This window comes from Cetorhinus maximus, chromosome 26 (genome assembly GCF_964194155.1).
Source record: "Cetorhinus maximus chromosome 26, sCetMax3.hap1.1, whole genome shotgun sequence".
In the NCBI taxonomy this organism is placed as follows: Eukaryota; Metazoa; Chordata; class Chondrichthyes; order Lamniformes; family Cetorhinidae; genus Cetorhinus; species Cetorhinus maximus.
The window spans coordinates 38,148,247-38,170,349 of NC_135904.1; the positions used below are offsets into that span (position 1 = coordinate 38,148,247).

General features: G+C 52.6%; 1 protein-coding gene across 1 annotated transcript in view; it reads left to right on the forward strand.

The window, feature by feature from the left end:
• The first annotated feature begins 20,616 nt into the window (after positions 1-20,616).
• The window catches only part of lrrk1 (leucine-rich repeat kinase 1), a 179,755-nt gene continuing 178,268 nt past the window's right edge, over positions 20,617-22,103 (forward strand). The window contains exon 1 of the mRNA XM_078530495.1: positions 20,617-20,770. The gene's annotated coding sequence lies outside the window, so the exon portion shown is untranslated. The remainder of the gene's footprint in view (positions 20,771-22,103) is intronic.

Below are 22,103 nucleotides of genomic sequence, written 5' to 3' on the forward strand. Positions count from 1 at the left end.
AGTCCCATCTACCTGACCAACCAACTCCTGGTACCTGCTCTGGTGCCTGCTACACCTGTGTCCTGTGACAGTGTAAACTCAGCAGGGACCAGCTCCTCTGAAGAGTCTCCATGCTGACCGTTCAGGGGATCTTGGTGTATAGATGTTGGCCCTGGAGGAGGGAAGGAATGGCACTTTGAGAATATTGATTATCACATGAAACACTTCCAGACTTGTCAGTGTACTGAATGTTAATCAGTGCAAGTGGGAGTGCTCACAGTAGTCACACCAAAAGACAGAGAAGTGAAAGGAGAGGCCATAGCTTGAATAGATTAGACAATGAAATAAAGGCCACAGAACAGAACTAATTCATGGAATAAAAGGGACAGTAGCAACATGGATACAGAATTAGCTGAGTACTAGGAAATAAAGTAATGGTCAATGGATATTTTTTGGGCTGGAGGAAGGTTTGTAGTGGAGTTCCCCAGGGGTCAGTTTTGGGACTCCTGCTATTCCTGATATATATTAATGATCTAGATCTTGGTTTGTAGGGGTCAATTTCAAAGTTTGTGGATGATACAAAACTTAGAAGCATTGTAAACTGTGAGGAGGACAGTGTAGAACTTCAAAAATACATAGGCAAGTTGGTGGAGTGGGCAGTTGGTGGTAAATGAAGTTCAATGTGGAGAAGTGTGGGGTGACGCATTTTGGTGGCCAGAATATGGAATGACAACAGAAAATAAGGGGTACAATTCCTAAGGGAGAGCAGAAGTAGAGGGACCTGTGTGTATATGTGCATAGTTCATAGAAGGTGGCAGGACAGGTGGAGAGTGCAGTTAATAAAGAATATAGTATCCTAGGCTTTATTAATAGGGGCTTAGAGTGCAAGAACAAGGAGGTTATGCTGAACTTGTATAAGACACTAGTTAGACCTCAGCTGGAGTATTGTGTAGAGTTCTGGGTGCCATGCTCTAGGAAGGATGTGAATGCATTGGAGAGAGTGCAGAAGAGGTTTACAAGAACGGTTCCAGGGATGAGAAACTTCAGTTATGAGGATAGATTGGAGAGGCTGGGACTGTTCTACTTAGAGAGAAGGCGGCTAAAAGGAGATTTGATGGAGATGTTCAAAATCATGAGGGGGCTGGATAGAGTAGACAGGGAGAAACTGTTCCTGCTGATAATGGGATTGAGAATGAGAGGGCACAGATTTAAAGTGATTTGCAAAAGAAGCAAATGTAAAATGAGAAAAAACCTTTTCACACAGCGAGTGGTTCGAGTCTGGAATGCACTGCCTGGAAGTGTGAAAGTTCAATCAAGGCATTCAAGAGGGCATTAGATGATTATTTGATTATAAACAATGTGCAAGGGTACAGGGAAAAGGTAGGAGAATGGCACTGAGTCCTAATGCTCATTTGGAGAGCTGGTGCAGCTACTATGGGCTGATTGGCCTCCATTCTGCGCCGGAACATTCTGTGATTCTGTGATTGAGAAATCATCATGATTGCGAAGGTTTGGTGGCTGCCAGAAACTTTGAGGATAAACTAATGAGAGAAGCAAAACAAAGGGAGATAGGGAGTTGGTGAGAGTTTGAAGTTTATTCTGAGCTACCAGAAAAGGGTGAACCAGCTTTGTCACATTGGTGGATTTGTACTGAAAACGTTCTTGCAGGTGGGACTCATTAGAATAATTGTTAGGGGTCTTGAAGAATTGCCAGGTGATACAGATGTTAGAGTGGATTTTCCCACAGCTGGAAAAGTAATCTCAAAAATCTCTTCAGTTTGTTTGGCCACAGATTCATGGGATTGCAGGTCAATCTACATAAATGCTAAATTTCTGCAGAATGATACTGCTCAGTGAGAAGTGTTTCTGAAACTATTTAAAGATGCAGCAGCTGTAGAAGAAAGCTATGGAAACTAATGAAATGTCTATGCCTGAATGATGCTTTCAAGGTGTGGTATTTTTTGGTGAGATCTGTTTAGCTGAAAATAGGCTGTGCTTTAAAATTAGATTCCGCAATGTTTTACTGGTATCATAAAGGGACATTTTCAGTCATCTTCATGATGCATGTTGATGATTTCTTATGAGGTGATACTGTGCTGCAGAATAAGATTAGAGTAGAATGTCAAACTGAGAAGTCAGGCTGGTGAGGCTTTTAAAATAAATTGGTTTAGATATTAAGCAGAGCAGGTCTAGAATAAATTTAATTCAACAATCCTATCTAGAGATTGTTATTCCCATCCTGGTTAATCATGCCAGATCATCACAGAAAGGTGGTGTTACATCTAAAGAACAGACAGTGCAACTATGAAGCTTGATTGGTCAGTTGAACTAGTTGTGCATTCAGACTGGACAAGATGCTAGTTTTGATGTGTTGTAGTTCAGAATGATGATGAAACACTCTAAAGCAAAGCAAGTTTTAAGGGTACATAAAACACTAAGAAAATTAAATCTGCTAAAATCTGTACTTAAGTTCCCATCCTGAGGTGACCCAAAGAATGTGAAACTAATTATTTCTAGTGATATTTCACATTTAAAAAGAGCATGGTGAGCGAGGGGAGTTCATTTTAAAAAGAGCGTGGAGATTGAAAATAAAAGGAGGGGAAGCTGAAGAGGAGCGGCCAGTGTGTGAGAAGCCCAGTGAAGGAGTGGAGCTTTGAGGCTTTGGCTCGAGAGGCTTCGGCGTGCGGAGGCTGAGGACGAGCTTGCTCCCAGTGGGGTAAGGCCAGGTAAGTTCCTTTAAGTAAGTTAGGAGTTGGTAATGGAGGCAGCAGTTGGGGCAGTCGAGTGCTCCGAATGCAGCATGTGGGAAGTCAGGGACAGCACAATTGTCCCTGATGACTACACCTGCAAAAGGTGCATCCAGCTGCAGCTCCTGAGAAGCCGAGTTAGGGAACTGGAGCTGGAGCTGGATGAACTTCGGATCATTCGGGAGGCAGAGGCAGTAATAGACAGGGAGTTTCAAGGAGACAGTCACCCCTAAAAGTCAGGAGGCAAGCAGCTGGGTGAATGTAAGGAGAGGGAAGGGGAATAGACAGAAAGAGCAGAGCACCCCTGTGGCCGTTCCCATCAACAATAGGTATACCGTTTTGGATACTGTTGGTGGGGACGACCTACCAGGGACAAGTTGTAGTGGTCGCGTCTCTGGCACCGAGGCTGGACCCTCAGCTCAGAAAGGAGGGAGGGAAAAGAGGAGAGCAGTAGTGATAGGGGATTCGATAGTTAGGGGGACAGATAGGAGGTTCTGTGGGAGAGATCGAGAATCCCGGATGGTCTGTTGCCTCCCTGGTGCCAGGGTCCGCGATATCTCGGATCGAGTTCTCAGTATTGTCAGGAGGGAGGGTGAGCAGCCAGATGTCATGGTCCATGTAGGGATCAATGACATGGATAGGAAGGAGGAGGAGGTCCTGCAGAGAGTTTAGGGAGTTAGGTGCAAAGTTGAAGGACAGGACCTCCAGGGTTACGATCTCAGGAGTGATACCCGTGCCACGTGCTAGTGAGGCTAGAAATAGGAGGATAATGCAGCTAAATACGTGGCTAAGGAGATGGTGCAGGAGGGAGGGCTTCGTGTTTCTTGACAATCGGGCTCTGTTCCAGGGAAGGTGGGACCTGTTCCTTTGCACCTGACCTGGAGGGGGTCTAACATCCTTGCGGGTAGGTTTGCTACTGCTGCTCCGGGGCGCTTAAACTAGATTTGCAGGGGGAGGGGAACCAGAGTGTTAGAGCAGATAGTGAGGTGGAGGAGGATAAAGGTCAAGTGAGGAATGCATGTATAGACAGAAATCAAGGGTCCGTACGTAATAGAAATGTTCTCAGGTGCATCTATTTCAATGCAAGGAGTATTGTCGGAAAGGCAGATGATCTTAGGGCATGGATTGGCACGTGGGATTACGACATTATTGCTATTAGTGAGACTTGGTTGCAGGAGGGGCAGGACTGGCAGCTCAATGTTCCGGGGTTCCGTTGTTTCAGACGTGATAGAGGGGGAGGGATGAAAAGGGGAGGAGTGGCATTACTAGTCAGGGAAAATATCACAGCTGTGCGTAAGCAGGACAGCTCGGAGGGCTCGTCTACAGAGGCCATATGGGTGGAGCTGAGGAACGGGAAAGGTGTGACCACACTAATAGGGTTGTATTATAGACCGCCCAATAGTCAAAGAGAATTGGAGGCGCAAATCTGTAGAGAGATAGCAGACCGATGTAAGAAACAGAAAGTTGTGATAGTAGGAGATTTTAACTTTCCACATATTGACTGGGACTCCCATACTGTAAAAGGGCTGGATGGATTGGAGTTTGTCAAATGTGTTCAGGAAAGTTTTCTAAATCAATATATAGAGGTACCAACAAGAGAGGATGCAATACTTGATCTCCTATTAGGGAACCAGACAGGTCAGGTGACAGAAGTATGTGTAGGCGAACATTTTAGGTCCAGTGACCACAATGTCATTAGTCTTAAGTAAATTATGGATAAGGATAGGTCTGGTCCTCGAGTTGAGATTCTAAATTGGAGAAAGGCCAATTTTGTGGAAATGAGAAAGGATCTAGGAAGAGTGGATTGGGATAAGTTGTTTTCTGGCAAGGATGTGTTCAGTTAGTGGAAGGCATACAAAGGCGAAATTTTGAAAGTGCAGAGTTTGCATGTTCCTGTCAGGATTAAAGGCAAAGTTAACAGGCATAGGGAACCTTGGTTTTCAAGGGATATTGGCGATCTGGTTAAGAAGAAGAGAGAGGTGTATAGCAGGTATAGGCAACAAGAAGCAAATGAGGTACTTGTAGAGTATAGGAAATGTAAGAAAATACTAAAGAAGGAAATCAGGAAGGCAAAAAGAAGACATGAGGTTGCTTTAGCAGATAATGTGAAGGTAAACCCGAAGGGTTTCTACAAGTATATTAAAAGTAAAAGGATAGTAAGGGACACAATCAGAATCAGAATGGTCGTCTATGTGTGGAGCCTCACGAGATGGGGGAGGTCTTAAACAGTTTTTTTGCATCAGTATTTACTCAGGAAACTGGCATAGTGTATAAGGAAGGAAGGGAAACAAGCAGTAATGTCTTGGAACATATAGAGATTAAAGAGGAGGAGGTGCTTGCTGCCTTACAGCGAATAAAGGTAGATAAATCCCCCGGGCCTGACATGATATTCCCTCGGACCTTGAAGGAGACTAGTGTAGAAATTGCAGGGGCCCTGGCAGAAATATTTAAAATGTCCTTAGCCACGGGTGAGGTGCCGGAGGATTGGAGGGTAGCTCATGTTGTTCCGTTGTTTAAAAAAGGCTCCAAAAATAAACCAGGTAATTACAGGCCAGTGAGCCTGATGCCAGTAGTAAGTAAATTATTGGAAGGTGTTCTGAGAGATCGGATATACAATTATTTGGACAGCCAAGGGCTGATTAAGAATAGTCAGCATGGCTTTGTGCGTGGTAGGTCGTGTTTAACGAACCTTGTAGAGTTTTTCGAGGAGGTTACCAAGAGAGTAGATGAAGGAAAGGCTGTGGATGTTGTCTACATGGACTTTAGTAAGGCCTCTGACAGGGTCCCACATGGGAGGTTAGTTCAGAAGGTTCAGACACTTGGTATCCACGGAGAGGTTGTAAACTGGATTCGAAATTGGCTGTGTGGGAGAAGACAGAGAGTGGTAGTGGATGATTGCTTCTCAGACTGGAGGTCTGTGACTAGTGGTGTGCCTCAGGGATCTGTGCTGGGACCATTGTTGTTTGTTGTCTATATCAATGATTTGGATGATAATGTAGTAAATTGGATCAGCAAGTTTGCTGATGACACTAAGATTGGAGGCGTTGTGGACAGTGAGGAAGGCTTTCAAAGCTTGCAGAGGGATCTGGACCAACTGGAAAAATGGGCCAGAAAATGGCAGATGGAATTTAATGCAGAAAAGTGTGAGGTGTTGCATTTTGGAAGGACAAACCAAGGTAGGACATACACAGTAAATGGTAGGGCACTGAGGAGTGCGGAGGAACAAAGGGATCTGGGAGTTCAGATACATAATTCCCTGAAAGTGGCGTCACAGATAGACAAGGTTGTAAAGAAAGCTTTTGGCATACTGGCCTTCATAAATCAAAGTATTGAGTATAGGAGTTGGGATGTTATGGTGAGGTTGTATAAGACATTGGTGAGGCCAACTTTGGAGTATTGTGTGCAGTTCTGGTCGCCTAACTACAGGAAGGATATCAGTAAGATTGCGAGAGTGCAGAGAAGATTTACTAGGATGTTGCCAGGTCTTAAGGAGTTCAGTTACAGGGAAAGATTAAACAGGTTAGGACTTTATTCCTTGGAGCGTAGAAGAATGAGGGGAGATTTGATAGAAGTTTACAAAATTATGAGGGGTATAGACAGAGTAAATGCGAGTAGGCTCTTTCCACTTAGATTAGGAGAGAGGATATGGCTTTAGGGTGAAAGGGGAAAGGTTTAGTGGGAACATTAGGGGGAACTTCTTCACTCAGAGAGTGATGAGAGTGTGGAATGAGCTACCATCTGACGTGGTAAATGCGGGCTCACTCTTACGTTTTAAGAATAAATTGGATAGATACATGGATGGGAGAGGTCTGGAGGGTTATGGACTGGGTGCAGGTCAATGGGACTAGCGGAACAATATTTCGGCACAGACTAGAAGGGCCGAATGGCCTGTTTTCTGTGCTGTAGTGTTCTATGGTTCTATGGTTCTATGATGATCTTCCTGATGGGTATTCAAGTGCAGCTGGTTTCATAATGTTTCTGATAGTAAAATTGGGAAATGCTGTCCTTAAGCTTGGGAAGCTAAGAAAATGTTTTTTAAAAAAGCATTGTTAAAAGTAAAAAGCAAAACACTGTGGATGCTGGAAATCCAAAACAAAAATAAAAATAGCTGGAAAAACTCAGCAGGTCTGACAGTGTCTGTGGAGAGGAACACGGTTAACGTTTCGAGTCCGTATGACTCTTCAACAGAACTGAGGAAATATAGAAATTATGTGAAATATAAGCTGTTTAAGGGGGGGTGGGACAGATAGAGCTGGATAGAGGGCCAGTGATAGGTGGAGGCAAAGAAGAGATTGCTGTCAGACCTGCTAAGACCTGTTTTTCCAGGTAGTTTTGTTTTTGTCCTAGATTTCCAGCATCTGCAGTATTTTGCTTTTATCTTAGTGTTTAATTTGACTGCCAGCTCTCTTCAAGGAATGTCTACCTTGAAGAAGTATTGCTCTTCTCTGTCGACAGGATTCTCATTTCTATATGTCTTAGTTCTGATGAAGGGTCATACAGACTTGAAACGTTAACTGTATCCCTCTCCGCAGATGCTGTCAGACCTGCTGAGTCTTTCCAGGTATTTTTGTTTTTGTTCTAGATTTCCAGCATCCGCAGTATTTTGCTTTTGCCAAAGATGTCATAGAGAAAAGGACAAAGGGTTGTTGATGGTGGTGATATTAGCTAAGAAATGTGCTAATAGGTTACATTAAGGGTTGAAAGCAGGACGAGCAAGGTACAGATAGCCCTAGTGGGGGTGGGGTGGGGGGAAGGGATCGAAATAGGCTAAAAGGTAGAGATAAAACAATGGATGGAAATACATTTAAAAATAATGGAAATAGGTGGGAAAAGAAAAACATATTTTAAAAAATAATTTTAAAATATATATATATATATATATATAAATAAATAATAATAAATTGTTGGAAAAAGGATCGGAAAGGGAGTGGGGATGGAGAAGAGAGTTCATGATCTGAAGTTGTTGAACTCAATATTCAGTCCGGAAGGCTGTAAAGTGCCTAGTCGGAAGATGAGGTGCTGTTACTCCAGTTTGCGTTGAGCTTCACTGGAACATTGCAGCAGGCCAAGGACAGACATGTGGGCATGAGAGCAGGGTGGAGTGTTGAAATGGCAAGCGACAGGGAGGTTTGGGTCATGCTTGCGGACAGACCGAAGGTGTTCCGCAAAGTGGTCACCCAGTCTGCGTTTGGTCTCTCTAATGTAAAGGAAACCGCATTGGGAGCAACGAATGCAGTAGACTAAATTGAGGGAAGTGCAAGTGAAATGCAGCTTCACTTGAAAGGAGTGTTTGGGCCCTTGGACGGTGAGGAGGGGGGAAGTAAAGGGGCAGGTGTTGCACCTTCTACGGTTGCATGGGAAGGTGCCGTGGGAGGGGGTTGAGGTGTAGGGGGTGATGGAGGAGTGGACCAGAGTGTCCCGGAGGGAACACTCCCTACGGAATGCTGCCGGCGGGGTGAAGGGAAGATGTGTTTGGTGGTGGCATCATGCTGGAGTTGGCAGAAATGGCGGAGGATGATCCTTTGCATGCGGAGGCTGGTGGGGTGATAAGTGAGGACAAGGGGGACCCTATCATGTTTCTGGGAGGGAGGAGAAGGCATGAGGGCGGATGCGCGGGAGATGGGCCGGACACGGTTGAGGGCCCTGTCAACCACCATGGGTGGAAAACCTCGGTTAAGGAAGAAGGAGGACATGTCAGAGGAACTGTTTTTGAAGGTAGCATCATCAGAACAGATGCGACGGAGGCGAAGGAACTGAGAGAATGGGATGGAGTCCTTACAGGAAGCGGGGTGTGAGGAGCTGTAGTCGAGGTAGCTGTGGGAGTCGGTAGGCTTGTAATGGATATTGGTGGACAGTCTATCACCAGAAATTGAGACAAAGAGGTCAAGGAAGGGAAGGGAAGAATCAGAGATGGACCATGTGAAAATGATGGAGGGGTGGAGATTGGAAGCAAAATTAATAAATTTTTCCAGGTCCAGACGAGAGCGTGAAGCAGCACCGAAGTAATCATCGATGTACCGGAGAAAGAGTTGTGGGAGGGGGCCGGAGTAGGACTGGAACAAGGAATGTTTCACATACCCCATAAAGAGACAGGCATTGCTGGGGCCCATGCGGGTACCCATAGCCACACCTTTTATTTGGAGGAAGTGAGAGGAGTTTAAGGAGAAATTGTTCAGTGAGAGAACAAGTTCAGCCAGACGGAGGAGAGTAGTGGTGGTTGGGGATTGTTAGGGCCTCTGTTCGAGGAAGAAGCGGAGAGCCCTCAGACCATCCCGGTGGGGGATGGAGGTGTAGAGGGATTGGACGTCCATGGTGAAGAGGAGGCGGTTGGGGCCAGGGAACTGGAAATTGTTGACATAACGTTGGACGTCAGAAGAATCACGGATGTAGGTGGGAAGAGACTGGACAAGGGGAGAGAGAAGGGAGTCAAGATAGCGAGAAATGAGTTCCATGGGGCAGGAACAGGCTGACACGATCAGTCTGCAGGGACAGTTCTGTTTGTGGAGTTGGGGGAGGAGGTAGAAGCGGGCCGTCCGAGGTTGGGGGGCTATGAGGTTGGAAGCTGTGGAAGGAAGATCTCCAGAGGAGATGTGGTCAGTGACAGTCCTGGAAACAATGGCTTGATGTTCAGTGGTGGGATCATGGTCCAGGGGGAGGTAGGAGGAAGAGTCTATGAGTTGACGCTCAGCCTCCGCGAGGTAGAGGTCAGTGTGCCAGACAACAACAACAGCACCACCCTTGTCAGCGGGTTTGATGACAATGTTGGGGTTGGACCTGAGAGAACAGAGTGCAGTAAGTTCAGAGAGAGACAGGTTAGAATGGGTGAGAGGAGCAGAGAAATTGAGACGGCTAATGTCACGCCGACAGTTCTCAATGAAAAGATCAAGAGAAGGTAAGAATCCAGAGGGAGGGGTCCAGGTGGAGGGAGAATATTGGAGGTGGGTAAAAGGATCCGTTGAACGGGGAGAGGACTCCTGCCCAAAGAAGTGAGCACGGAGACGAAGACGGTGGAAGAAGAGTTCAGCATCATGCCGAGCCCGAAATTCATTGAGATGAGGGCGTAAGGGTATGAAACTAAGTCCCTTGCTGAGCACTGAACATTCAGCATCGGAGAGGGGAAGGTCAGGGGGTATAGTGAATACGTGGCTGGGGCTGGGATTGGAAGATGGGATGGGGACAGAGGGACAGGCAGGGGTGGAGGGTCCTGGATGGGTGTTGGTGTCGCTGAGTTGTTGGAGCTTGCGTTCCTTGGCACTCGAGAGAAAGAGGAAAAAGTTTCTTGTTGAGGCGTCAGATGAGACGAAGAATAAAATGAAACTGGGGGCACGCGCAGCTTTGAAAAGGGGTGCGGCGGTGCTGCTGGAGGGAGAGGTCGAGTGTGTTCATATGGCGGCGCATGGCACTGAGTGTGGATCTCAGAATGCGACGGGAACAGCAGTCCGAGGAGTGTTCTACGTCCCGGAGATACCTGTAATCCTGGGTGGGTTCGAAACATGAGGGATGGAATTTCAGTTGAAATCCACGTGGGGTAAGTTGGAGACGGAGACGGAGACAGACACTGAGAAAGGAAATATGGCTGTGAAAGCAAGTTTTAGTTAACACCTTGTCAAACACCAGGAGAGAAATGGAAAGCAATGAAGGTGAACAGGGCAAAAGAGACAGGCGGAAATCCTGCCGGAGTGAAGAGCAATACTTCTTCAAGGTAAGCATTCCTGGAAGAGGAGTGGCAGTCAATTAAACACTAAGATAAAAGCAAAATATTGCAGATACTGGAAATCTGAAACAAAAGTAAAAATAGCTGGAAAAACTCAGCAGGTCTGACAGCATCTGCGGAGAGGAACACAGTTAATGTTTCGAGTCCGTATGACTCTTCATCAGAACTGAGGAGATATAGAAATGAGGTGAAATATAAGCTGGTTTAAGGGGAGGGGTGGGACAGGTAGAGCTGGATAGAGGGCCAGTGATAGGTGGAGGCAAAGAAGAGATTGCCAAAGATGTCATAGACAAAAGGACAAAGAGGTGTTGACAGTGGTGATATTACCTAAGGAGTGTGCTAATGGTGACATTAAGGGTAGAAAGCAGGACAAGCAAGGTACAGATAGCCCTAGTGGGGGTGGGGTGGGGGGAAGGGATCGAAATAGGCTAAAAGGTAGAGATAAAACAATGGATGGAAATACATTTTAAAATAATGGAAATAGGTGGGAAAAGAAAAATATATATAAATTATTGGAAAAAAGGGGGATCGGAAAGGGGGTGGGGATGGAGGAGAGAGTTCATGATCTGAAGTTGTTGAACTTAATGTTCAGTCTAGCAGGCTGTGAAGTGCCTAGTCGGAAGATGAGGTGCTGTTCCTCCAGTTTGCGTTGAGCTTCACTGGAACATTGCAGCAGGCCAAGGACGGACATGTGGGCATGAGAGCAGGGTGGTGTGTTGAAATGGCAAGTGACAGGGAGGTCTGAGTCATGCTTACGGACAGACCGAAGGTGTTCCGCAAAGCGGTGACCCAGTCTGCGTTTGGTCTCTCCAATGTAGAGGAAACTGCATTGGGAGCAGTGAATGCTGTAGACTAAATTGAGGGAAGTACAGGTGAAATGCTGCTTCACTTGAAAGGAGTGTTTGGGCCCTTGGACAGTGAGGAGGGGGGAAGTAAAAGGGCTTCTGCTGTTGCATGGTAAGGTGCAGTGGGAGGGGGTTGAGGTGTAGGGGGTGATGGAGGAGTGGACCAGGGTGTCCCGGAGGGAACGATCCCTGCGGAATGCCACCGGGGGAGGTGAAGGGAAGATGTGTTTGGTGGTGGCATCATGCTGGAATTGGCGGAGGATGATCCTTTGAATGCAGAGGCTGGTGCAGTGATAAGTGAGGACAAGGGGGACCCTATCATATTTCTGGGAGGGAGAGGAAGGTGTGAGGGTGGTTGCATGGGAGATGGGCCGGACACGGTTGAGGGCCCTGTCGACCATTGTGGGTGGAAAACTTGGTTAAGGAAGAAGGAGGACATGTCAGAGGAACTGTTCTGGAAAGTGGCATCATCAGAACAGATGCGACGGAGGCGAAGGAACTGAGAGAATGGGATGGAGTCCCATTGTTAAAAGTACTTTAGCTGCTGAAACACTGGCTCTTGGGGAGGCAGTTGTCAAATATTTTAAGTGAGATCCTGTACAATGAGCATAATGAAAATAGTAACCCACTAAATGTTATGTAGATAATCATTCATTATGGAACAGTGTACACTCTATGAAAATGTCAGTGAAGAGTGTGAAGAAATGCAGCTATAAATACTGAGCTATTAGAGAATCCAGCTATTAATGAGGAGTTATAAGAAAAAAAGAGTGATTCTCCTATGAAGTAGGAATTAAAAATTAAAAGTAGAGTTGATCTGCTGGACAAAGGTTTAAAAGTTTATAAACATGCCTAGGTATAATTGTGTGTTCAACAACAGCAATGTTCTGTGGCATATCCTCTAATATAAGGCTGTTCTGAAAAAAAACAGGATCTGGCCTTTACACCACCTCAGCATGGTATTGGTAAATTGTAAGATAACAATGTGTGACCTTAAGGTTGACCCTAAATAACTTGTTAACCTGGAAACCGGGTGTTGAAAGGAAGTGGCCACTGTCTGGACCTCTCGGTATCCTGTTTGATTGAAGGATTCCGACAAAAGACAAAGGACATTGTCCAACATGAATGCTCAACATGTTTCCTGTTGGTTTGGTTCTTTCAGGGTATAAATATTGGACCAACACAGTAGGATTTTTAGATTCGTTGGATTCACTCTAGCATCTTTACAGCAGCATCACTTTACCTTGAGTGTAATAATGCTAGTTCTCCCCTTGATTAGGATAGAAGTATCTTGCTAGTTTGGTAGTTTTCTACTCAGGAATTTAAGGTAAATGCTATTTTAAATATTGATGGATATCTTAAATATCCCTCTGTAACATTAATAAGGCTTGGATTCGCTATTAGAAACAAAGTTATACCTTATTTTCCTAGAACTGTCAATGTTGCAATTGAATTACCATCAAAAGTGAATTGCATGTTCGGCTGCTTAAACTTTCATATAATTTAAAAGATATATTGTCTCATATCATCTTCTGTATCCAAACTTGAAAACCCATCTCTCTGCACCCTTCAGTGGAGCGGTACATTGCTGAGGAGTGATGCCAGAACCCTTATAATATCCAGGTTGTTATAATCTAGATAAAACATGTTAAAAAGGCTACCTGAAGGGTGGTAATATACTCTGGTGGTTCCTTTCCTTCAGGGAGAGTTAAGTTAGTTCTTCAGACCCATTTAAGTGTCTGTAGGGCATGTCTTTCTCAACCTTTATTTACAGTGATCATCCAAGGAGTACACCTGATCTGGAATAGCCCCAAAAAGGGGCTAGGATCATAATCCACTTCAAACAAAGGTTCCAGACTGACTTGGCTGGCTTGAAACAAATGCTGGAGAGAAAAGAAATGCACAAAATTCAATGGGTGGATGTAAGTCAGCAACTTCCGATTGCTTTATGACAAGAAATGCACATACAAAGAAATTGTTAGGGGTCCTAGAAGGGAGAAGGGTGATTCCTCTGCCGGAGGTGCAGGCCTGAGAGATTAACGTCATCAATGTTCACAACTGGATTGTCAGCCTCACCACTGCCAACTCCAAGGGAGCTGGGAATCCGGGCGGGGGAGCTGGGAATCCGGGCGGGGGAGCTGGGAATCCGGGCGGGGGAGCTGGGAATCCGGGCGGGGGAGCTGGGAATCCCGTCGGGGGAGCTGGGAATCCGGGCGGGGAGGCTGGGAAACCCGGCGGGGGAGCTGGGAATCCCGTCGGGGGAGCTGGGAATCCGGGCGGGGGAGCTGGGAATCCGGGCGGGGGAGCTGGGAATCCCGGCGGGGGAGCTGGGAATCCGGGCGGGGGGGCTGGGAATCCGGGCGGGGGAGCTGGGAATCCGGGCGGGGAGGCAGGGAATCCCGGCGGGGGAGCTGGGAATCCCGGCGGGGGAGCTGGGAATCCCGGCGGGGGAGCTGGGAATCCCGGCGGGGGAGCTGGGAATCCGGGCGGGGGAGCTGGGAATCCGGGCGGGGGAGCTGGGAATCCGGGCGGGGGAGCTGGGAATCCGGGCGGGGGAGCTGGGAATCCGGGCGGGGGAGCTGGGAATCCGGGCGGGGAGGCTGGGAAACCCGGCGGGGGAGCTGGGAATCCCGGCGGGGGAGCTGGGAATCCCGGCGGGGGAGCTGGGAATCCCGGCGGGGGAGCTGGGAATCCCGGCGGGGGAGCTGGGAATCCCGGCGGGGGAGCTGGGAATCCCGGCGGGGGAGCTGGGAATCCCGGCGGGGGAGCTGGGAATCCCGGCGGGGGAGCTGGGAATCCCGGCGGGGGAGCTGGGAATCCCGGCGGGGGAGCTGGGAATCCCGTCGGGGGAGCTGGGAATCCCGGCAGGGGAGCTGGGGGAGGTGAGGGAATAAGGGAGTTGAGGCCGAGAGAGCGAGGGTGTTGAGGTAGGGAGGCTGAGACAATGAGGGAGGTGAGGCCGAGAGAGTGAGGGAGGTGAGGCAGGGAGACTGAGGGAGTTGAGGCTCAAGGAATGAGGAAGATGAGGCAGGGAGACCGAGGGAGTGACGGTAGTGAGGCTGAGAGAGTGAGGGTAGTGAGGCAGGGAGGCTGAGGGAGTAAGGGAGATGAGGCAGGGAGACTGAGGGAGTGAGGATAGTGAGGTTGAGGGAGGGAGGGAGGCTGAGGGAGTGAGGGAGGGAAGCTGAGGGAGTGAGGGAGAGAGGCTGAGGGAGTGAGCGAGGGAGGCTGAGGGAGGGAGGCTGAGGGAGTGAGGGAGAGAGGCTGAGGGAGGTGAGGCTGAGGGAGTGAGGGAGAGAGGCTGAGGGAGGTGAGGCTGAGGGAGTGAGGGAGGGAGGCTGAGGGAGTGAGGGAGGGAGGCTGAGGGAGGTGAGGGTGAGGGAGTGAGGGAGGGAGGCTGAGGGAGTGAGGGAGGGAAGCTGAGGGAGTGAGGGAGAGAGGCTGAGGGAGTGAGGGAGGCTGAGGGAGTGAGGGAGGGAGGCTGAGGGAGGGAGGCTGAGGGAGTGAGGGAGAGAGGCTGAGGGAGGTGAGGCTGAGGGAGTGAGGGAGAGAGGCTGAGGGAGGTGAGGCTGAGGGAGTGAGGGAGGGAGGCTGAGGGAGTGAGGGAGGGAGGCTGAGGGAGGTGAGGCTGAGGGAGTGAGGGAGGGAGGTTAAGGGAGTGAGGGAGGGAGGCTGAGGGAGTGAGGGAGAGGCTGAGGGAGGTGAGGCTGAGGGAGTGAGGGAGAGAGGCTGAGGGAGGTGAGGCTGAGGGAGTGAGGGAGAGAGGCTGAGGGAGGTGAGGCTGAGGGAGTGAGGGAGGTGAGGCTGAGGGAGTGAGGGAGGGAGGCTGAGGGAGTGAGGGAGGGAGGCTGAGGGAGTGAGGGAGGGAAGCTGAGGGAGTGAGGGAGAGAGGCTGAGGGAGTGAGGGAGGCTGAGGGAGTGAGGGAGGGAGGCTGAGGGAGGGAGGCTGAGGGAGGTGAGGCTGAGGGAGTGAGGGAGAGAGGCTGAGGGAGGTGAGGCTGAGGGAGTGAGAGAGGGAGGCTGAGGGAGTGAGGGAGGGAGGCTGAGGGAGGCGAGGCTGAGGGAGTGAGGCTGAGGGAGTGAGGGATGGAGGCTAAGGGAGTGAGGGAGAGGCTGAGGGAGGTGAGGCTGAGGGAGTGAGGGAGAGAGGCTGAGGGAGTGAGGGAGAGAGGCTGAGGGAGGTGATGCTGAGGGAGTGAGGGAGGGAGGCTGAGGGAGTGAGGGAGGGAGGCTGAGGGAATGAGAGAGGCTGAGGGAGGGAGGCTGAGGGAATGAGGGAAGGAGGCTGAGGGAAGGAGGCTGAGGGAATGAGGGAGGTGAGGCTGAGGGAGTGAGGGAGGTGAGGCTGAGGGAGTGAGGGAGGTGAGGCTGAGGGAGGGAGGGAGGTGAGGCTGAGGGAGTGAGGAAGTGAGGCTGAGGGAGTGAGGGAGGTGAGGCTGAGGGAATGAGGGAGGTGAGGCTGAGGGAGTGAGGGAGGTGAGGCTGAGGGAGTGAGGGATGTGAGGCTGAGGGAGTGAGGGAGGTGAGGCTGAGAGAGGTGAGGCTGGGGGAGTGAGGGAGGTGAGGCTGGGGGAGTGAGGGAGGTGAGGCTGGGGGAGTGAGGGAGGTGAGGCGGAGGGAGTGAGGGAGGGAGGCGGAGGGAGTGAGGGAGGGAGGCTGAGGGAGTGAGGGAGGGAGGCTGAGGGAGGTGAGGCGGAGGGAGTGAGGGAGGGGGGCTGAGGGAGTGAGGGAGGGAGGCTGAGGGAGTGAGGGAGAGAGGCTGAGGGAGGTGAGGCTGAGGGAGTGAGGGAGAGAGGCTGAGGGAGGTGAGGCTGAGGGAGTGAGGGAGGGAGGCTGAGGGAGTGAGGGAGGGAGGCTGAGGGAGTGAGGGAGGGAGGCTGAGGGAGTGAGGGAGGGAGGCTGAGGGAGTGAGGGAGAGAGGCTGAGGGAGGTGAGGCTGAGGGAGTGAGGCTGAGGGAGTGAGGCTGAGGGAGTGAGGCTGAGGGAGGTGAGGCTGAGGGAGGTGAGGCTGAGGGAGGTGAGGCTGAGGGAGTGAGGGAGGGAGGCTGAGGGAGTGAGGCTGAGGGAGGTGAGGCTGAGGGAGTGAGGGAGGTGAGGCTGAGGAGTGAGGGAGGTGAGGCTGAGGTAGTGAGGGAGGTGAGGCTGAGGGAGTGAGGGAGGTGAGGCTGGGGGAGTGAGGGAGGTGAGGCTGGGGGAGTGAGGGAGGTGAGGCTGAGGGAGTGAGGGAGGTGAGGCTGAGGGAGTGAGGGAGGTGAGGCTGAGGGAGTGAGGGAGGTGAGGCTGAGAGAGGTGAGTCTGGGGGAGTGAGGGAGGTGAGTCTGGGGGAGTGAGGGAGGTGAGGCTGGGGGAGTGAGGGAGGTGAGGCTGGGGGAGTGAGGGAGGGAGGCTGAGGGAGTGAGGGAGTGAGGCTGAGGGAGTGAGGGATGGAGGCTGAGGGAGGTGAGGCTGAGGGAGTGAGGGGGGAGGCTGAGGGAGTGAGGGAGGGAGGCTGAGGGAGTGAGGGAGGGAGGCTGAGGGAGGTGAGGCTGAGGGAGTGAGGGAGAGAGGCTGAGGGAGGTGAGGCTGAGGGAGTGAGGGAGGGAGGCTGAGGGAGTGAGGGAGGGAGGCTGAGGGAGTGAGGCTGAGGGAGGTGAGGCTGAGGGAGTGAGGGAGAGAGGCTGAGGGAGTGAGGGAGGCTGAGGGAGTGAGGGAGGGAGGCTGAGGGAGGGAGGCTGAGGGAGTGAGGGAGAGAGGCTGAGGGAGGTGAGGCTGAGGGAGTGAGGGAGAGGCTGAGGGAGGTGAGGCTGAGGGAGTGAGGGAGAGAGGCTGAGGGAGGTGAGGTTGAGGGAGGCTGAGGGAGTGAGGGAGGGAAGCTGAGGGAGTGAGGGAGAGAGGCTGAGGGAGTGAGGGAGGCTGAGGGAGGGAGGCTGAGGGAGTGAGGGAGAGAGGCTGAGGGAGGTGAGGCTGAGGGAGTGAGGGAGAGAGGCTGAGGGAGGTGAGGCTGAGGGAGTGAGGGAGGGAGGCTGAGGGAGTGAGGCTGAGGGAGTGAGGGAGGGAGGCTGAGGGAGGTGAGGCTGAGGGAGTGAGGGAGGGAGGCTGAGGGAGTGAGGGAGGGAAGCTGAGGGAGTGAGAGAGAGAGGTTGAGGGAGTGAGGGAGGCTGAGGGAGTGAGGGAGGCTGAGGGAGTGAGGGAGGGAGGCTGAGGGAGGGAGGCTGAGGGAGTGAGGGAGAGAGGCTGAGGGAGGTGAGGCTGAGGGAGTGAGGGAGGGAGGCTGAGGGAGGTGAGGCTGAGGGAGTGAGGGAGGGAGGCTGAGGGAGTGAGGGAGGGAGGCTAAGGGAGTGAGGGAGAGGCTGAGGGAGGTGAGGCTGAGGGAGTGAGGGAGAGAGGCTGAGGGAGGTGAGGCTGAGGGAGTGAGGGAGGGAGGCTGAGGGAGTGAGGCTGAGCGAATGAGGGAGGCTGAGGGAGGGAGGCTGAGGGAATGAGGGAAGGAGGCTGAGGGAAGGAGGCTGAGGGAATGAGGGAGGTGAGGCTGAGGGAGTGAGGGAGGTGAGGCTGAGGGAGTGAGGGAGGTGAGGCTGAGGGAGTGAGGGAGGTGAGGCTGAGGGAGGTGAGGCTGAGGTAGTGAGGGAGGTGAGGCTGAGGGAGTGAGGGAGGTGAGGCTGAGGGAGTGAGGGAGGTGAGGCTGAGGGAATGAGGGAGGTGAGGCTGAGGGAGTGAGGGAGGTGAGGCTGAGGGAGTGAGGGATGTGAGGCTGAGGGAGTGAGGGAGGTGAGGCTGAGAGAGGTGAGGCTGAGGGAGGTGAGGCTGGGGGAGTGAGGGAGGGAGGCTGAGGGAGTGAGGGAGGGAGGCTGAGGGAGGTGAGGCTGAGGGAGTGAGGGAGGGAGGCTGAGGGAGTGAGGGAGGGAGGCTGAGGGAGTGAGGGAGAGAGGCTGAGGGAGGTGAGGCTGAGGGAGTGAGGGAGAGAGGCTGAGGGAGGTGAGGCTGAGGGAGGGAGGCTGAGGGAGTGAGGGAGGGAGGCTGAGGGAGTGAGGGAGGGAGGCTGAGGGAGTGAGGGAGGGAGGCTGAGGGAGTTGAGGCTGAGGGAGTGAGGCTGAGGGAGGTGAGGCTGAGGGAGTGAGGCTGAGGGAGGTGAGGCTCAGGGAGTGAGGGAGGGAGGGAGGCTGAGGGAGTGAGGGAGTGAGGCTGAGGGAGTGAGGCTGAGGGAGTGAGGCTGAGGGAGGTGAGGCTGAGGGAGTGAGGGAGGTGAGGCTGAGGGAGTGAGGGAGGTGAGGCTGAGGTAGTGAGGGAGGTGAGGCTGAGGAGGTGAGGCTGAGGGAGTGAGGGAGGTGAGGCTGGGGGAGGGAGGCTGAGGGAGTGAGGGAAGTGAGGCTGAGGGAGTGAGGGAGGTGAGGCTGAGAGAGGTGAGGCTGGGGGAGTGAGGGAGGTGAGGCTGGGGGAGTGAGGGAGGTGAGGCTGGGGGAGTGAGGGAGGGAGGCTGAGGGAGTGAGGCTGAGGGAGTGAGGGAGGGAGGCTGAGGGAGGTGAGGCTGAGGGAGTGAGGGAGGCTGAGGGAGTGAGGGAGGGAGGCTGAGGGAGTGAGGGAGAGAGGCTGAGGGAGGCGAGGCTGAGGGAGTGAGGGAGAGAGGCTGAGGGAGGTGAGGCTGAGGGAGTGAGGGAGAGAGGCTGAGGGAGTGAGGGAGGGAGGCTGAGGGAGTGAGGGAGGGAGGCTGAGGGAGTGAGGGAGGGAGGCTGAGGGAGTGAGGGAGAGAGGCTGAGGGAGGTGAGGCTGAGGGAGTGAGGCTGAGGGAGGTGAGGCTGAGGGAGTGAGGGAGAGAGGCTGAGGGAGGTAAGGCTGAGGGAGTGAGGGAGGGAGGCTGAGGGAGTGAGGGAGGTAGGCTGAGGGAGTGAGGCTGAGGGAGGTGAGGCTGAGGGAGTGAGGGAGGTGTGGCTGAGGGAGTGAGGGAGGTGAGGCTGAGGTAGTGAGGGAGGTGAGGCTGAGGGAGTGAGGGAGGTGAGGCTGGGGGAGTGAGGGAGGTGAGGCTGGGGGAGTGAGGGAGGTGAGGCTGGGGGAGTGAGGGAGGGAGTCTGAGGGAGGGAGGGTGAGGGAGGTGAGGCTGAGGGAGGGGAGGCTGAGGGAGTGAGGGAGGTGAGGCTGAGGGAGGGAGGGAGGTGAGGCTGAGGGAGTGAGGGAGGTGAGGCTGAGGGAGTGAGGTGAGGTGAGGCTGGGGGAGTGAGGGAGGGAGGCTGAGGGAGGGAGGCTGAGGGAGGGAGGCTGAGGGAGTGAGGGAGGTGAGGCTGAGGGAGTGAGGTGAGGTGAGGCTGGGGGAGTGAGGGAGGGAGGCTGAGGGAGGGAGGCTGAGGGAGTGAGGGAGGTGAGGCTGAGGGAGGGAGGCTGGGGGAGTGAGGGAGGGAAGCTGAGGGAGTGAGGGAGGGGAGGCTGAGGGAGTGAGGGAGGGAGGTGAGGCTGAGGGAGATGAGGCTGAGGGAGTGAGGGAGGTGAGGCTGAGGGAGAGAGGGAGGGAGGCTGAGGGAGGTGAGGCTGAGGGAGTGAGGGAGGTGAGGCTGAGGGAGTGAGGGAGGGAGGCTGAGGGAGGTGAGGCTGAGGGAGGGAGAGAGGCTGAGGGAGGTGAGGCTGAGGGAGTGAGGGAGGGAGTGAGGGAGGCTGAGGGAGGTGAGGCTGAGGGAGGTGAGGCTGAGGGAGGTGAGGCTGAGGGAATGAGGGAGGTGAAAGGGAGTGAGGGACAGAGGGAGGTGAGGCTGAGGGAGTGAGGGAGGGAGTGAGGGACAGAGGGAGGGAGGTGAGGCTGAGGGAGTGAGGGAGGGAGTGAGGGACAGAGGGAGGTGAGACTGAGGGAGTGAGGGAGGGAGTGAGGGACAGAGGGAGGTGAGGCTGAGGGAGAGTGAGGGAGTGAGGGACAGAGGGAGGTGAGGCTGAGGGAGTGAGGGAGGGAGTGAGGGACAGAGGGAGGGAGGTGAGGCTGAGGGAGTGAGGGAGGGAGTGAGGGACAGAGGGAGGTGAGACTGAGGGAGTGAGGGAGGGAGTGAGGGACAGAGGGAGGTGAGGCTGAGGGAGTGAGGGAGGGAGTGAGGGACAGAGGGAGGGAGGTGAGGCTGAGGGAGTGAGGGAGGGAGTGAGGGACAGAGGGAGGTGAGACTGAGGGAGTGAGGGAGGGAGTGAGGGACAGAGGGAGGTGAGGCTGAGGAAGTGAGGGAGGGAGGCTGAGGGAGGTGAGGCTGAGGGAGTGAGGGAGGGAGGCTGAGGGAGTGAGGGAGGGAGTGAGGGACAGAGGGAGGTGAGACACTCCGTGCTGTGTGGGCAGTGCCCGGGCTGCGCTGGAACTCGCTCTGTCTCCACCCACATCCTCTGGATCACTTCCTCATTGCTGAACCCCTCCGGCTTCACACAAACACCGCGCAAGCGGCCGGTTCTTCGGTCCCGGGACAGATCCAGCTCCAGCCCCGGCTCCAGCTCCAGCTCCGGGTCCAGCCCCGGCTCTGCCCCCTCTCCCTGGGGCAGTCACCCTCCAGGTAAGGGTCAGGGGCAGGGGCAGTGGCTGGGGTTGGGGTGCGGGGAGCTGGGGCTGCATCTGTCTGATGTGAGCAGGGATGGTGGGGCTTTGACAGGACTCACCCTGTGCAGCCTCCGCTGTACAAAGTTATTCACATTGTTGTTATCTTGTTGCCTTCAGTGTGGGTGAAGGTTGGTGCCAGTGGCTCAGGGACTGACTAGTTCTGACTGTCAGACCTACTCAACCGTTTCCCTGTGGTTAAAGTTTGGGAAAGATTGCTCACTGCCCAACACTTCCAAACATCTGCACCCTGCAACTCTTCATGGGGGCTATTTACAAACTGCAAGTTAATTAACAGATGAATCAGGCACCAGGAAATTCATTTTGACTTTTTGGCAGGTGTTTGTCAGGCCAGTTATAATGCTAACAGTTTGGCATTTAAGGATAGGCCCTTTCTAAAGGGAGTTAGAGAGATCAGACACCAATCTCATTATTCTGTTGAAGGGTCGTGTGGACCCGAAACATCAACTCTTTTCTTCTCCACCGATGCTGCCAGACCTGCTGAGTTTTTCCAGGTAATTCTGTTTTTGTTTTGGATTTCCAGCATCCGCAGTAGTTTTTTGTTTTTATCTCATTATTTATGTTCTGGAAATGGTGGGGGTTCTGGACAGACTGAACCAGAGCATGGGGAGTAGGGTCAGAGAGAAGTCCCAGACCACAGTGCCTGGTGTTCCAGCACTGGGTGATCCATATCTCCCAGAAACATCTGGAAGCCGATCAAATGGCTCCAGCTCTCAATGGTTGGTGTTGCTCAGCACAAAGTCCACATTTTGGTGGAGATGCCTGTGTGACTGTGAAGCACAAACCCATCGATCCCACAGGTTTCCTGCATTGAGGGGAGGTGCAGCTTGGAGAGGTGATGTGCTTTCAGTGCGCTAATGGCTGCATTTCAAGAGTAATTTATTGTGAGCAGGAGATATTCTCACTCAAGCTGGATGTGACCGGTGCAGCAAAACTATCACTATTACTATATTTAACTTGTGATTCTATCAATTTAGCAAATTGTGGTTCTGAATGTGTTTCAGAGAGTAGACGGGAGCAGTGGACCGGGTCTCTAGCACAAGTGAGGCACATCAGATTAAGTTTTTTCTCAGGAAGCCATGACTATAATTAAACTCTGCACCCGATTACCACCGGCTTTGCATTTCCTGTGATACATGGGCCTTGTTGTTTATCCCTCTCCCTCCTGCCCTTCAACAGCAACTTCCATTTATCTATCACATTTATCTAGCACCGAAGCCTGTGGAGGCCAAGTCACTGAATATATTTAAGAAGGAAATAGATATAATTTA